This window comes from Cetorhinus maximus, chromosome 25 (assembly GCF_964194155.1).
Source record: "Cetorhinus maximus chromosome 25, sCetMax3.hap1.1, whole genome shotgun sequence".
NCBI classification, from domain to species: Eukaryota; Metazoa; Chordata; class Chondrichthyes; order Lamniformes; family Cetorhinidae; genus Cetorhinus; species Cetorhinus maximus.
In genome coordinates, this window is record NC_135903.1 from 40,080,776 (window position 1) to 40,095,299 (window position 14,524).

At 42.7% G+C, this 14,524-nt stretch overlaps 1 protein-coding gene across 2 annotated transcripts in view; it reads left to right on the forward strand.

Annotated features, from left to right (window-relative positions):
* LOC144668069 (protein TANC2-like) overlaps window positions 1–14,524 on the forward strand; it is a 923,845-nt gene that overhangs the window by 513,899 nt on the left and 395,422 nt on the right. The window lies entirely within an intron of this gene.

Below are 14,524 nucleotides of genomic sequence, written 5' to 3' on the forward strand. Positions count from 1 at the left end.
GCAAATGGTGAAATTTGAATTTAATGACAAACCTGGAATTAGAAGTCTCTCGATGACCATGAAACCATTGTCAATTGTCGTAAAAACCCATCTGGTTCTCTAATGTCCTTTAGGGAAGGAAATCTGCCATCCTTACCTGGTCTGGTCTATATATGACTCCAGACCCACAGCAATATGGTTGACTCCCAAATGCCCTCTGAAATTGGCTAGCAAGCCAGTGAGATCTCAAGGGAAGTTAGGGATGGGCAATAAATGCTGGCCTAGCCAGCGCCATTTCCCCCCCACCATGAGCAAATAAAAAAAGCACAATCCAAGGGGCCAGAAAGTTTTTTTTTTAACTTACTTTAAACAGTAATTGCCCTTTAAAAGGTGGCGGTGAGTTGCCTTCATGAATTACTGCATTCCATCTAGTGCAGGTACACTCACAGTGTCGTTAGGAAGGGACTTCCAGGATTTTGACCTAGCAACAGTGAAGGAACAGCGGTATCATTCCAAGTCAGGATAGCGTGAGGCTTGGAAGGGAACTTGCAGGTGGTGGTGTTCTCATGCATCTGCTGCCCTTGTCTTTCCTGGTGGTAGAAGTTACGGGTTTGAAAGGGGCTGTCAAAGGAGGCTTGTCGAGTTGCTGCAGTGCATCTTGTATATGGCACATACTGCTGCCTCATTGAGTCGGTGATAGAGGGAGCAGATGTTGAAGGTGGTGGATGGGGTGCCAATCAAACCGGCTATTTGTGTTAGATGAACTTCTTGAGTGTTGCTGGAGCTGCACTCGTCCAGGCAAGTGGAGAGTTCCATCACGCTCTTGACTTGTGCCTTGTTAATAGTGGACAGGAGTTGGGAAGTCAGGAGGTGAGTTACTTGTTGCAGAGCTCCCAGCCTCTGACTTGCTCTTGTAGTCACGGTATTTATGTGGCTGGTCCAGTTCAGTTTCTGGTCAATGGTAACCCCCAGGAGGTTGATAGTGGGGGATTCAGTGATGGCAATGCCATCAAATGTCAGGGAGAGATGGTGAGATTCTCTCTTCCAGCAGACTTAAAAGATGTATGATGGTGCTTTCCAAGGGCTGTTTGAAGGATCCTTCATGGTTCAACAATACTGTTGACGTGAAGAATATGTTTTCATGACTTCTATCAGGGAATAATTCTTAGCCTTTAAGAGCTCCGAGCCACAGAGCAGCATGGTCCCTTTTTGATTGCATAAGTGCTTCTGGGTTTCTGTCCGAAATTTCGATAGCTGTAACCTTAAGTATTCTTAAGTGGCATCTTTGCTTTGCATTAGGCAAGTGCCACTTCAGTTTTCTTCATCACTGTGGAGATAATCCTGTTGAAGATACAATAGACAACAAAAAACAGCCATTTGTATTGTGAATGCGAAAGGGGTCACACAAAGTTGTCATAAATGGACTGCATAGTAAATAGTGAAAGTTGGGAATTTGATGAGCGTGGAGCTCTCTGCTAAGTACTGATTGGGTAGGCCTCAAATTGAAATGTAGTTTACCATTTAGAATGTAGCTTCAAAAACTGTAAAAGAAATTATAAATGAGTCAACAATTAACAGAAACTGTAAGTGAATAGTAATAATTATGAAGAGGAAGCTAAATGAGCACTTGCAATTTGTGTATGGCTAGTAAAGCTGTATAAAAGTAAACTTACCTCATGACATGGAATGTGGTTGCACAGAGCTGTTAATGAACAGTGTATTGTAAACAGAGTGTAAAGTGGTAATTTGGTATGATTGAGAATTGGTGCTGTGTTTTGCCTCCAATATTTGTAGTTCATGTAAGCTTGAGGCAATAAGTGTTTCACATTTTGTCCAGTGTTTTAGTGCTTAGTGCGTAATAGGAACTGCATCACACTAAAAAGTAGATATAATTAATATAGACTAAGGTATGGCAGAGTAGATTGTAAATCTGAACTATAGTGTGTGTAAGTTTGTGGACAATGAGACTGTTCTGAGCGAACACACCTGCAGTAGATATCTCCTCCTTGAATCTCTCCAGCTCAGAGTTATTGGACTAGAGTATGAGTTGGAGACTCCAATACATAGAGGATGGGAGAGAAGTAACAACTTTTTGCTCCAGATCTTGGTCATACCTTGGAGAGAGATGCGGGATTAGAATGTGGTTGATGTGACTCATAGTGTACAGAATAAGGGAAAGCCAACTGAGATTAGAGAATGAGGGTCTGCTGAAACTGATGCAATGTAATAGACGCAATGCACATGCTATCATGTGAGGAGAAGGAGGAAAACTATTAGGACAGTCAGAATGTTGACCTTGGTGCATAAGGATGTCCAAAGGAAGAGGAGGCAAAGTGTTATGTGGAGTTGTTGGAGATTCATCAATCCGAGGGCCAGATAGCATCCTTTGTAAGCAGGACTGAGAGTTCCATATGGTATGCTTTCTACCTAGGGCTAGAGTGAGGGATATCTCAAGCCAGCTTGAAAGGATATTGGAGAGGGAGGAAAAGGATCCAATTGTTGCAGTTTATGTTGGGACTATCAACATCGGAAAGAAAAGACAAGAGGTCCTGTTTGGCAAGTACCAGGTGCCAGCAGATAAATTAAAGCACATGACGTCACAAGTTACAATTAATATTCGAGCTACTGATAAGGATAAGCAGATTGGGGAGGTGAACACATGTATAAAGGAATGGTATGGGGAAGAAAGGCTCCATTTTATGGGACATTGGCACCAATACTGGGAAAGGAAGGAACTGTACCATTCGAATGGGCTCCACCTGAACTGCGCTGGAATAAGGGTCCTAGCAGAGAGGATAAATGGGGTGGTCATGAAGACTTAAAATTAGTAAATGGGGAGAATGGAGGAGTTCTCAGGTTGGAAAAGTAGTATAAATAATCATTTTGGCATAAATAAAATATAGGAAAGTAAAGTCATGGTCAAAAATTGTGCTTGAGGCAATGCAAATAAAGGAAAAATTGATAACATGTAAAGTAATCATTACCAGGAGAGAGAAATAAGAAGCATGCGAGTAAAACATTAGAACAAAAGGACAGATTAGGGTGTCTCCCTAAGCATTCTTTATACAAATGCCTGGGCTGGATTAAGCATTCCCTCAGCGACAGGTTTGAAGGTAATTAGGTAATTAATGCCCACTTAATTGTCTCATCCACCCGACCGCCTGCATTTACCCGGCGACAGGAGAAGCTTACAGCAAGCAACTAGCCTGGCAGATTTCCCTGTGCCGGCTGGTGGTGGGCAGCGGGGAGAAGGTCCCTCCTTAGCAGGAACCCTGTGTCCATTGGAAGGGTCTCCCAAGGTTTTACTGGCTCCCAGGTTGCCCTTCCCCATAGTCTCTCACCCGCCAGGACGGTCAGGACTGGGATCTAAATACATCAGGTTATGAGCTCGACGGGAAAGGTAGGAAAAATAGTAGAGAGAGAGGATTAGCCTTAATGAGTAAGCACAAAATCACTTCAATGATAAGATAGGATGGGTGGTCAGGTGGCAGATGAAGACTAATGCAAAGAAATGTGAAGTGATTAATTTTGGTAGGAAGAATATGGAGAGACAATATAAAATAAAGGGCACAATTCTAAAAGGGGTGCAGGAGCAGAGGGACTTGGGTGTAAATGTGCATAAGTCATTGAAGGTGGCAGGACAGGTTGAGAGAGCATTTAAAAAAGCTTAAGTACCCAAGGCTTTATAGGCTTTAAGTATCCATGGCTGCATAGAGAATAAGGAGGTTATATTGAACTTGCATAAGACACTAATTCGGCGTCAGCTGGAGTATTGCATCCAGTGCAGGGTGCCACACTTTAGGAAGGATGTGGAGGTATTGGAGAGAGTGCGGAAAAGATTCATTAGAATGTTTCCGGGGATGAGGAACTTCACTTATGAAGATAGATTGGAGAGTTAGGATTGTTTTCCTTCAAGAAAAGAAGGTCGAGAAGAGTTTTGATGAAGGCATTCAAAATCGAGAGAGGACTAGACAGAGTAATGGGGAGAAACTGGTCCCAACTCGCAAAAGGATCGCAAACGAGAGGTTAAAGATTTAAAATAATTGGCAAAAGAAGCAAAAGTGATGTGTGTGTATGTGGTGGAAGCAGGCTCAATCGAAGTATTCAAAAGGGAACCTGAGAAAGAAGATAAAAGCAAAAAACTGCGGATGCTGGAAATCAAAAACAAAAACAAAAATACCTGGAAAAACTCAGCAGGTCTGGCAGCATCTGCGGAGAGGAACACAGTTAACATTTCAAGTCCGAATGACCCTTCAACAGAACTAAGTAAAATAGAAAAGAGGTGAAATATAAGATGGTTTAAGGGGGGATGGGACAAGTAGAGCTGGATAGAGGGCCAGTGATAGGATAACCAAAAGATGTCACAGACAAAAGGACAAAAAGGTGTTGAAGGTGGTGATATTATCTAAGGAATGTGCTATTTAAGGGTAGAAAGCAGGACAAGCAAGGTACAGATAGCCCTAGTGGGGGTGGGGTGGGGTGAAGGAATCAAAAAAGGCTAAAAGGTAGAGATAAAACAACGGATGGAAAAACATTTAAAAATAACGGAAATAGGTGGGAAAAGAAAAATCTATATAAATTATTGGAAAAAAAAAGGGGGGGATCGGAAAAGGGTGGGGATGGAGGAGAGAGCTCATGATCTAAAATTGTTGAACTCAATATTCAGTCCGGAAGGCTGTAAAGTGCCTAGTCGGAAGATGAGGTGCTGTTCCTCCAGTTTGCGTTGAGCTTCACTGGAATAATGCAGCAAGCCAAGGATGGACATGTGGGCATGAGAGCAGGGTGGAGTGTTGAAATAGCAAGCGACAGGGAGGTCTGGGTAATGCTTGCGGACAGACCGAAGGTGTTCTGCAAAGCGGTCACCCAGTCTGCGTTTGGTCTCTCCAATGTAGAGGAAACCGCATTGGGAGCAACGAATGCAGTAGACTAAATTGAGGCAAGTGCAAGTGAAATGCTGCTTCACTTGAAAGGAGTGTTTGGGCCCTTGGACGGTGAGGAGAGGGGAAGTAAAGGGGCAGGTGTTGCACCTTCTGCGGTTGCATGGGAAGGTGCCGTGGCAGGGGGTTGAGGTGTATGGGGTGATGGAGGAGTGGACCAGGGTGTCCCAAAGGGAACGATCCCTGCGGAATGCCGCCAGAGGGGGTGAAGGGAAGATGTGTTTAGTGGTGGCATCATGCTGGAGTTGGCGGAAATGGCGGAGCATGATCCTTTGAATGCGGAGGCTAGTGGGGTGATAAGCGAGGACAAGGGGGACCCTATCACGTTTCTGGGAGGGAGAGGAAGGTGTGAGGGCGGATGCGCGGGAGATGGGCTGGACACGGTTGAGGGACTGTTTTTGAAAGTGGCATCATCAGAACAGATGCGACGGAGGGGAAGCAAATGAGAGAATGGGATGGAGTCCTTACAGGAAGCGGGGTGTGAGGAGCTGTAGTTGAGGTAGCTGTGGGAGTCAGTAGGCTTGTAATGGATATTGGTGGACAGTCTATCACCAGAAATTGAGACAGAGAGGTCAAGGAAGGGAAGGGAAGTGTCTGAGATGGACCATGTGAAGTTCCCAAAAAATGGCTTAATTCGGCATTGGGATGAAAACCATGTTGTGCATTTATAATTATATTTAAATATGTATGTATTAAATTTATATATCTCCAAATAAACGGACGAAGATGAATATTTGCCATTTCAAATTATTTTCAGATTTTATTGCTGTTCTGTTAAAATTTTGTCCCTGATGCAAAATATCTATAAATGTAATGAAAAATTCAAACTGTTTTCTAATGTCTGTCGGTAAACTAGGGAGCCATTTAGCTCAGTTGGCTAGCGTTTGGCTCGGGTTAGCGCCAACAGCACAGGTTCAATTCCTGTTACGGCTGAGGTAGACTCTGAACCTGCTTCCTCACCCTGACCTTGAGAGTGGAAGGCAATGGCAAAACACCACTGACAAAAGCTGTAAAGAAAAATGACTCAGCATGAAGCATCAGTAGATAGTGAGACAAGGACCTGCCTCCAGGCATAGCACGCATGAAGGAAGGAAGTAACTCAATTTAATTTGCAGAACAATTCATCAAACTATAATAAGTGTGCTATACTAGTATTAACAGAGAAGCCATTTGCATGGTATTAATGCACCAGAGATGAAGCCTGTAACTGATATTATTCAAAGTTTGACAGAAGGGATTATATCATTAAATATAAAGTTGACATGTTTAATCTTTGTGCCCTATTTATAGACTCCCAGTATCTGATGTACGCTGCCCTTTGCTCCACCATTGATGGTTGCTTTTTCAACTGTTTAGGCCCCACACTCAGGAATTCCCTCCCTCAGTCAATTTGCATCTCTAGCTCCAAAACCCTCCTTACTCCCAACTCTTTGACTAAACTTTTGTTCATTACTCCTTTGACTTCATTTTTTTCCCTATACCTCTCTGAAGTACCTTGGAACTCAGAAATAAAATAAATGTTGGTCTTTGTTTATACAGTATTTGAACTTATGACTTTGACACTATGTAAAAAAATACATGAGTGTACTGCATTTAGTTGATGCACCCTAAAATCATTTAATTCCATCTGAAAGACACTTATAATCTGCTTTACCTCAATTTATTTTAAACTTATTTTCTTGGAGATGGTGTTTTACTGATTACTTGGATGAGAGAAAGGAAGATGATGAAACATGAGGCTTATTCCAGCAAGGAAATGGTACCAATTACATGCTACAAGAATTTAACCCCTCTCATACCAAAACATTCTCCTTAAGTTTGTTTTGGGGATAGAATTAAAACCATTTTCATGTCCTTTCATGCAAGATTTTACTGGCTGATGACAATAGTTAACAGAGATGTCAGTGCTTATAATCCAATACTATTTTTTGTTAAAGCTGCCTGATTGCAAACTATGTCAATGAAATGAGAAAGAGAAGGTGTAACTGGAGGTTTAATCTAGCTAGACACCCTCACGCATGAAGAGGAGGAAGGGGAAATGGCAAAGTTAGATTTTTAAAAACTGGAATAAAATGGTTTGCAGCAGGGAGGACTGTCTGATAGACAGACAGACTTGCATTTGTGTAGTGCCTTTCACAACCTCAGGAAAACATTTTCCACCCAATGAGGTACTTTTGCAATGTAGTCACTGTTGTAAAATAGGGAACCAATTTGTGCACAGCAAGCTCCCACAAATAGCAATGTGAAAATGACCAGAAAATCTGTTTTTGTGATGTTGATTGAAGGAAAATATTGACCGGGCCATCGGGGATAGCTCTACTGCTCTTCTCCAAAATAGTGGCATGTTTAACATCCACCTGAGGGGGCAGATGGTTTATTGGCTCATCTGAAAGATGGCACCTTTGGCAGTGCAGCATTTCCTTAGTGCTGATTGACAGGCTACTGAACTGGAGTGTCACCCTCCAATTTTTGTGCTCAACTCCTGGAGTGGGGCTTGAGCCCAAAACCTTCTGATTAAGAGGCGAGAGTGCTAACAACTGACATCTGTTTGAGAACAATGCTTATGAGAGTAATTTGCAATTAGGTGTGTTTGCCCTGTATACAAATTTTTCCTCAGGCACTTTGATTAAGCTGTAGTTAATAGTTTGTTTATATCCTGATTCAGGGCAGTATGAAAGCCTGTCAGCATGTATTATGTATGAAGGGATATTCCTGCATAACATATTATGGGAGAGGATATCACAGCATACACTCTTGTGTTTTCACCTGAGACCCACACATCTCCAATTTGAAGCTAGGAGCACTGACCGTGTTCTGGGTTGGGAATCTTGATTGATTTTTCTCTGTTTGCAGGGGCTGAAAGGATAACTGTGCAATATCCACTAGTATATGACTAAGATTAGTTAATTCAACTCAGACCAGTATTCAAACAGGAGATCTTCCTGGTCTGTATGGCTCAGTGCTACACCATGTGATACATTTACCACTGAGCCAATAGGAGAAATCAGTTTCATGGCTTTCTTTATTTCTGCTTTCATTCTGTTCTAATTAAATTGTTAACTGCATAAAAGTAGACTTGCGTTAAAAGGTTGTTGTTTAAATTGAATTTCCTCTGAACAGAAATTTCCCTCTATCCTTATAGTACGTCACGTACTGTAACTGTCTAACCTTAAAGCTTTAAATCAGCCTTGCGTGACTGCAACAAGCTGTAAAAATATGTGCCTTCATTATGAATACTTTCAGCAACTTGAAGTGATTTTATACTTGACTTTTGTATAGTTAAGTATATGTAAGTGAGTAATTTGTTTGCTATGTAAAATGCCATGAATCAGGATTACCCTTAGAAGATTCAGTTTTCTGCCTTTCCAATTTACTTGTCTGGGTTCCTGTCTTTTGCAAAATAATGAAAAAATCTACAATCTGCAGATTATTTGCAGAAATATCACATCAGTGATTTTGATATTCCTTTCAGTACACTACAATGATTGGGAATACTCAAGTATTCTTAATATGAATGGTGCATTTGCATTCTGTGCTTCAACTGGGGGTTTCAACTATTTTCCTTTTGCTTCATTTAGCCAGCGTAATTTAGTAATTTTACCCCTCCTCCTGAAATACAGCTGAAATTTAAAATATACTCTTCTTCAAATCCGCACATGAAATCATATGTGTGGCATGATCTGTTTTTGTTGTTGTTGTCATGAACTATGGAAAGAAGAGACCAAACTTTAAACTTACAGATGCCATAGAATGCCTGCAAACATCCTTAGCCTGAGTCGGCATGGGGAGGTACAAGGAGTAAATGTACATCTGTGCTGTGCTGCACATTGTGTTTTGATTATTATGGAATTGTTAGTTTAAACTGACTTGCAACATTAAACAGGACTGGTTTCTGTAGGCATCCCATCAAGTTACACAATTCCCTACTTTTTGGGCCAAACTTATGTTCCATTTGTGCCTTGTAGTGCTTTAGTATGTTCAAAACTGCCCATAGCTTGCATAGAGGATTGTTTTGAAAGATATCCTTAAATTTACAGTTATGTCAAATTCTGTTTCGTTCAGAAACAAAGATATCGGCCTGAATCTTCCAGGCAGCAGTGCACGAAGATTTTCCCAAACTGACACTACTGCGCATTTCTTCTGGGATCTGCTAATCTCGGCTGTCAAAGAAATGAACAGCACGGCATTCCTGGGGAACTCTATCGGAGTAGAGTAGTGTTGGGGAAGGGAGGACACGGCCAATTTTTTATGGTCTAGCTGCTGTATGCTGGCAAGGATTGAAAGGTCCAGTTTTTCAATGAATGTTAGTCAATGGGTAACTGGATGGTTGAGTTGATGAATGGGTAGGTGGGTGAGTGGGTGTTTGTGTCTGATCAGGGGGTAAGTCTGGTCTAGTCAAAGGGGTAGTCAGGTGGTCAGAGGGTGGTAGTCGGATGGTCAGAGGGTGGTGGGGGGTAGTCAGTTTGGGTGGTTGGGGATAGTTGGGCGGTTCTGGTCAAGGAATTATGGGATTGGAGGGTTAGTTGAGCTGGGGTGGTGGGCGGGATGGAGGGGACATCATCGGGGTGGGGGGTTAGTCGGGTCAGGTTAAAGGGGCCCTTGGGTGGTCAGCTTACCCTTTCTTTTGTATTCTAAAAACGAGATGAAGATGTACCGATCTCAGCACTAAGAGGTGCAGTAACACTTTTGGGATTTTAAAAATTAAAAGTAGAAGTTTTATTAACAAGAATAAAAGACAACTTAAGCACACAATATTACAGTTACACAATTAAGATTAGTCTTGTAAAACATTCCCAAAAAAAAGCTCTCTACTTGGTGAAACCCACAAGAGTACACCTCCAGGCAACACTCCCTTATAGATGTTAACTGTAAAAAAAAGTCTTATAATATTACAAGGCAAACTGCTGTAGCTTCATTAAAGGCTTCTACCCTCTTCCACTCTGCAGTGGAATCCACTTCAGAATAAAACTGCTTGTTGTAGCCCAAGACTTTTCTGGCTTGACTCAAACTGCGCCTCCTCCCAGCCCAGAGCTAACAGCTCCTAGCTCAGCTCCAGCTATCTCTAGCTAAGCTATCCACAGTAACTGTGAAATACTTTTTCCCCCTTTCACCTCCAGTTCCATTGTTCTCACACCTCTTTGAAACTCTCATCCTTCCAAATATAAAATCTTTTATATCTCTATCTTGTCTTTGCTTTCGGGTCAATAAAATATAATACCCCCCCTACTGTTTACCTACGGAACTCCTGCAAGATGGAAGCATGTTTCTTGACGCCTCTGACTCCTCTTTGATATTCAAGCAAACTCTCAACTTATCTCAAAATGCAAATGTTAGATCTAACCTATTTACTTGCACCTCATCCAAACACCTCTACCCTTTTCATGTTTTAAACCCCCCAGACAACTGATTAATCTCTACCCAGCTTAATTAAATCGCACACACAGACACCCAACCTTCTTTGCAGAATAACACAATATTCACCAAAAATATTTTTTGGAAAAACATCCATTCTGACATCAAGGAGCATAGTTGGGTTAGGTCAGGAGGACGTGGCCATTGGGTGGTCAGGGGATGGTCGGGTTGGACGGGGTCATCAAATGCCCTGGGGGGTATTCTGGTCAGGTGCGGGTGGTGTAGTTGGGGAAAGGGGGTAGTTGAGTCTGGTCGGGGTGTAGTTGTGTCGGGAGTGGGTGGTTGTGAGGGAGTCGGTTGTGTAGTTACCCAGGTATTAGACGAGTTTTTAATCTGTCTAACATTTCTTAGATAGCTATCCAGGTACATACCTTAGATCTGTCCCAAGTCTTCAACTCTAGCTCAGAATCAGAGACATTTGCGCAGGATCCTGGGGAGCAGGGGAATTACCCATCAGATGTTGAAACTTCCTGGGCAATTCCCAGGTAGGTCTGCGCGTCAGCACTTCCCCAGGATCTTGACGCGCATCTTGGGTTGCACATCTGGTCTCCGACAATCCGGAAACTAGAAGATTAGGGCCATCATATACTACTTAACTGGCATACTCATTTTCATGTCTGTGGTGTTAATGTGAGCAATCCTCATGGATATATGCCTGGTAGCTCTTCCAATGGCTCATTTTGCATTGCATTGCTTTCTGTGATCCTCAACTACTCAGATCAGGAATATTCCAAGTTTGATCTGTGCTGAGTTTTCTGATCTCTGTACAGGAGTCACTGCAATTGGCTTCATTATCCCCAGAGTACAAAATAGTAGTGGGTTCTCATTCCTGATTCCTAACCACTACTGGAAAAATATAAGTGTATGACTCATTCACTATATTGAAACTTACTCCTGTGTCGGGAGAGTGCTAAGGAGTGACCAGCTACTTTTAAGACTCCTTTGCCTTCAAAATATTCATCTGAGGGGACCCAAATGGTACATAAGAAGCTTAAAGGATAGAGAATTAAGTGCAGTACTGTGTTTTCATACAGGCTAAAGCATCATTGCAAGATGGTACAAATGCAAGGTTGTGAAGGATAGATTGTGGACAGAAGCCAGGAAGTATTTCTTCAATATAAAGTAATCAACAGCAGGAATGGTTTGCCAGAAAACATACTTGGGATCAGTGTACAGGAGTCATTAAGACTAACATCAGGTTGGCTCAAATGCCTTATTATTTTGTGACGACATGATCTTGGTATTATGTAACTTAATGGATGGAATAACCTGCTGTTATTCAGTATCTACATTCATGCTGATAATCATAGGTTTGGCCAAGTGTATAACTCACTGCGTTCTTCCATATCTTTCTTTTGTACAACTAATTGATCTCCTGTGGCCTCGTCTGAAGATAATTTTTTTTTAAAGTCTCTTTCTCACTCTCTTTTGCATTTGCATTCTCTCTTTCTGTTTCACTGATTCACTGAATTTGCATTTTTTTGAAACCTAGTGCATGCAACAAGAGTAGAGCAAAAATCTAGAAGATTGGAGTAGCAGATCTGGCTAGACGAGTGTCAGGTTTCAAGATTTTTGATCTTTTTTGTCATGGAAAGGACTTTGGATTGAGTTATATTTCTGGTTCCAAAACAAAGTGAATTTGCACAGGGTTTTTGGCTGCGGGGATTGAGTATATGAATTAAAGCCAGATGGGCCGGTTTGTGGAATGTCACATCTCTCTTCTTCAAACTGATGCAATGGGGGTCAGTTGTCTTATCCCAGATCAATTAGCTTATCAGCACTGCTGTACCAAAAGGAATATCGAAAGCCAGCTTGTAACAGGGAAGAAAAATGGAAAAGTCTGGGAGTTGCAGTAGCATGCAGGAATACAGGAGAGACCTGGGGTTTGTGGGGTGTGGCGAAGGGTTTTGTCTAGTTTGGGGACTACTGGTGGGGTAGAATCAAGCTTTGGAAGGAACACTGAATCCACCCCTCACCTCTAGTTGTTAGAGAAACTGTGTGGCTGCGAGTTAGGGCATGAGGTTGATGAGAATGGAGAAGTTGCAAAGCCTGAAGCTGGAACAGAAGTGAGTATAGTAGGGTAGGAGGTCTGAAAGCCAGAGTGCAAAAGAGAAATATTCAATACTGGAACCTCAGTTTGAACAGGGAAGTAGTGCACTGAGGCCTGAACTTGGAGAAGAATTGGAGCTCGAATAATTAAATGGAATGATCTGTTGGAGGAAGCTCATTTATCATACTGATCACCAGTGTTCCAAGATTTTAATTGATACAGGGCTTTTCTGGAGCTGGTAGTATCTATCCAAAGGCTGGCCTCGTTGAAGTTAATTCACTTTGGACCCTCTCCTTGTTACCAGTGGCTCAAGAACAGGGGAAGGAAGTGAAACTGCAAAATGTTGACATCAGTAAGAGTATAAATAGTAAGTAAATTGAAACATAGGTTGTACAAATTAGTAGGTTAGGTTGTAAAAATGATTTTATTTTCAAGAGGAAACTAGGAACAGGAAATATTTATTTTCCTTCCTCCTCAGAGTTTCCATCTACTTCAATTTATTTACAGCTAAGTCTGCAAGTCATATTTCTGGAGAAAAAAGGTATCTTCAAGTCACGGGTCGAAAGACATGATAATTATTCTCAGCTTTGTTGTAGCAGTTAATTACTTCACTGAAATTTCCTCTTGCATTTTCTTGGTTTTATTTTAAACATTTATCATTGAATTATATACCCTACAGAATTAAGATTACTTTATATTAAGGATTATGGATTCCAAGGCATTCTGGCCACCCGAGAACTGCAGTATCTTCATTCAGTGATATTCTATGCAGCATTTAACTGCAGATGGATTGATACTTGTAGTCACTATCCCCCAACCTCCTGACTACCTTCCTGCTAAACCCACAACCCCCTTACTATTTCGACTAGCCTCCCAACTACCCCGACACCCTGACTATCCTGACTCACCTTTCTGACTATCCCCAATTCCCCTGACTAAACCCCCGCCCCCAACTATTCCCGACCAATCCCCACCCGCCAACTAACCCCTGACCTCAGACTATATTTTATATGAAATTTTATGTTTGTCAAATTTTCGCACAAGAATAAAAGGACCCCTATTCATATACATATGTAATGTATATGCATATGAAATGTTGAAAATGCGAGCTTCTACATCTGAAAGACTGAGGAAAGTTGGAAATAAAAATTAGAAGCTAATGTGCTGAATCTTCCATGGAGTAGCATTCACCGTCAGATTGCCACTCTGCTCCGTTTTACTTATCTTCTGGAGCTGCATGTTTCTCACCCCAACTTTGGACCAGAGCCTGCTGAGAAATAGGCAGCGTTGCTGCTCTTGGAGGCCTTCAGTGCAGTGCAGGATTATTGGAGGAAACAAAGCTCTGCCCCTTTTTTTTACAGCACTAGCTGCTGTATTCCAGTAGGTTTAAATATCCCAGCCAATTTGACAAGCTAGGAGAGAAGGGAAGTGTGTAAGGTAAGGGGATAGGGTGGGTCGTGGGTGGGCAGTTGGGGGTTGGGGTTGTAAAAATGAGCCAGGGGTTGGGGGGGTAGTCGGGAGCTAGAGGGTAGTCAGGAACTAGGGGTATCAGTGGATGGAGGGTGGGGGTTAGTTGGGAGAGTTTAGTCGGCGGGTTAGGGGGTAATCAGGTGGTTGGGGTACTCCGAGGTCAGGGGTTAGTCAGTGGATGGGGATTGGTTGGGGATAGTCGGGGGTGGGGGTTTAGTCAGAGGAGTTGGGGGTAGTCGGAAAGGTGAGTCGGGATAGTCAGGGTGTCGGGGTAGTTGGGCTAGTTGGAGAGTTGGAATAGTAAGGGGGTTGTGGGGTGGTGAGGGTTGGGTTTAGTTGGGAGGTGGTCAGGGAATAGTCAGAGGTGGGGTTGGTTGCGGGGGGGGTAGTCGTGAGTTAGTGGAGTTTTAAACAGGGGATAAGGGCAGTAGTCGGGGAGTTGGGGGTAATCGTGGGGTGGGGACAGGTCGGGCTGGGGGTGTAGTCGGGTTGTCTGGGGTTAGTGGGAGGGTCGGAGGTAGTTGGGGTGTCGGTGGTAGTCGGGATGGGTGGGTCAGTGGGAGTTTAGTTGGAGGGGTCAGAGAGGTAGTCATTGGATGGGGAGGGGTGGTTGGGGGTTATTGGGAAGGTCGGGGGTTAGTCAGTGGTGGGGTGTAGTTGGGGGTGTGGGGAGGTA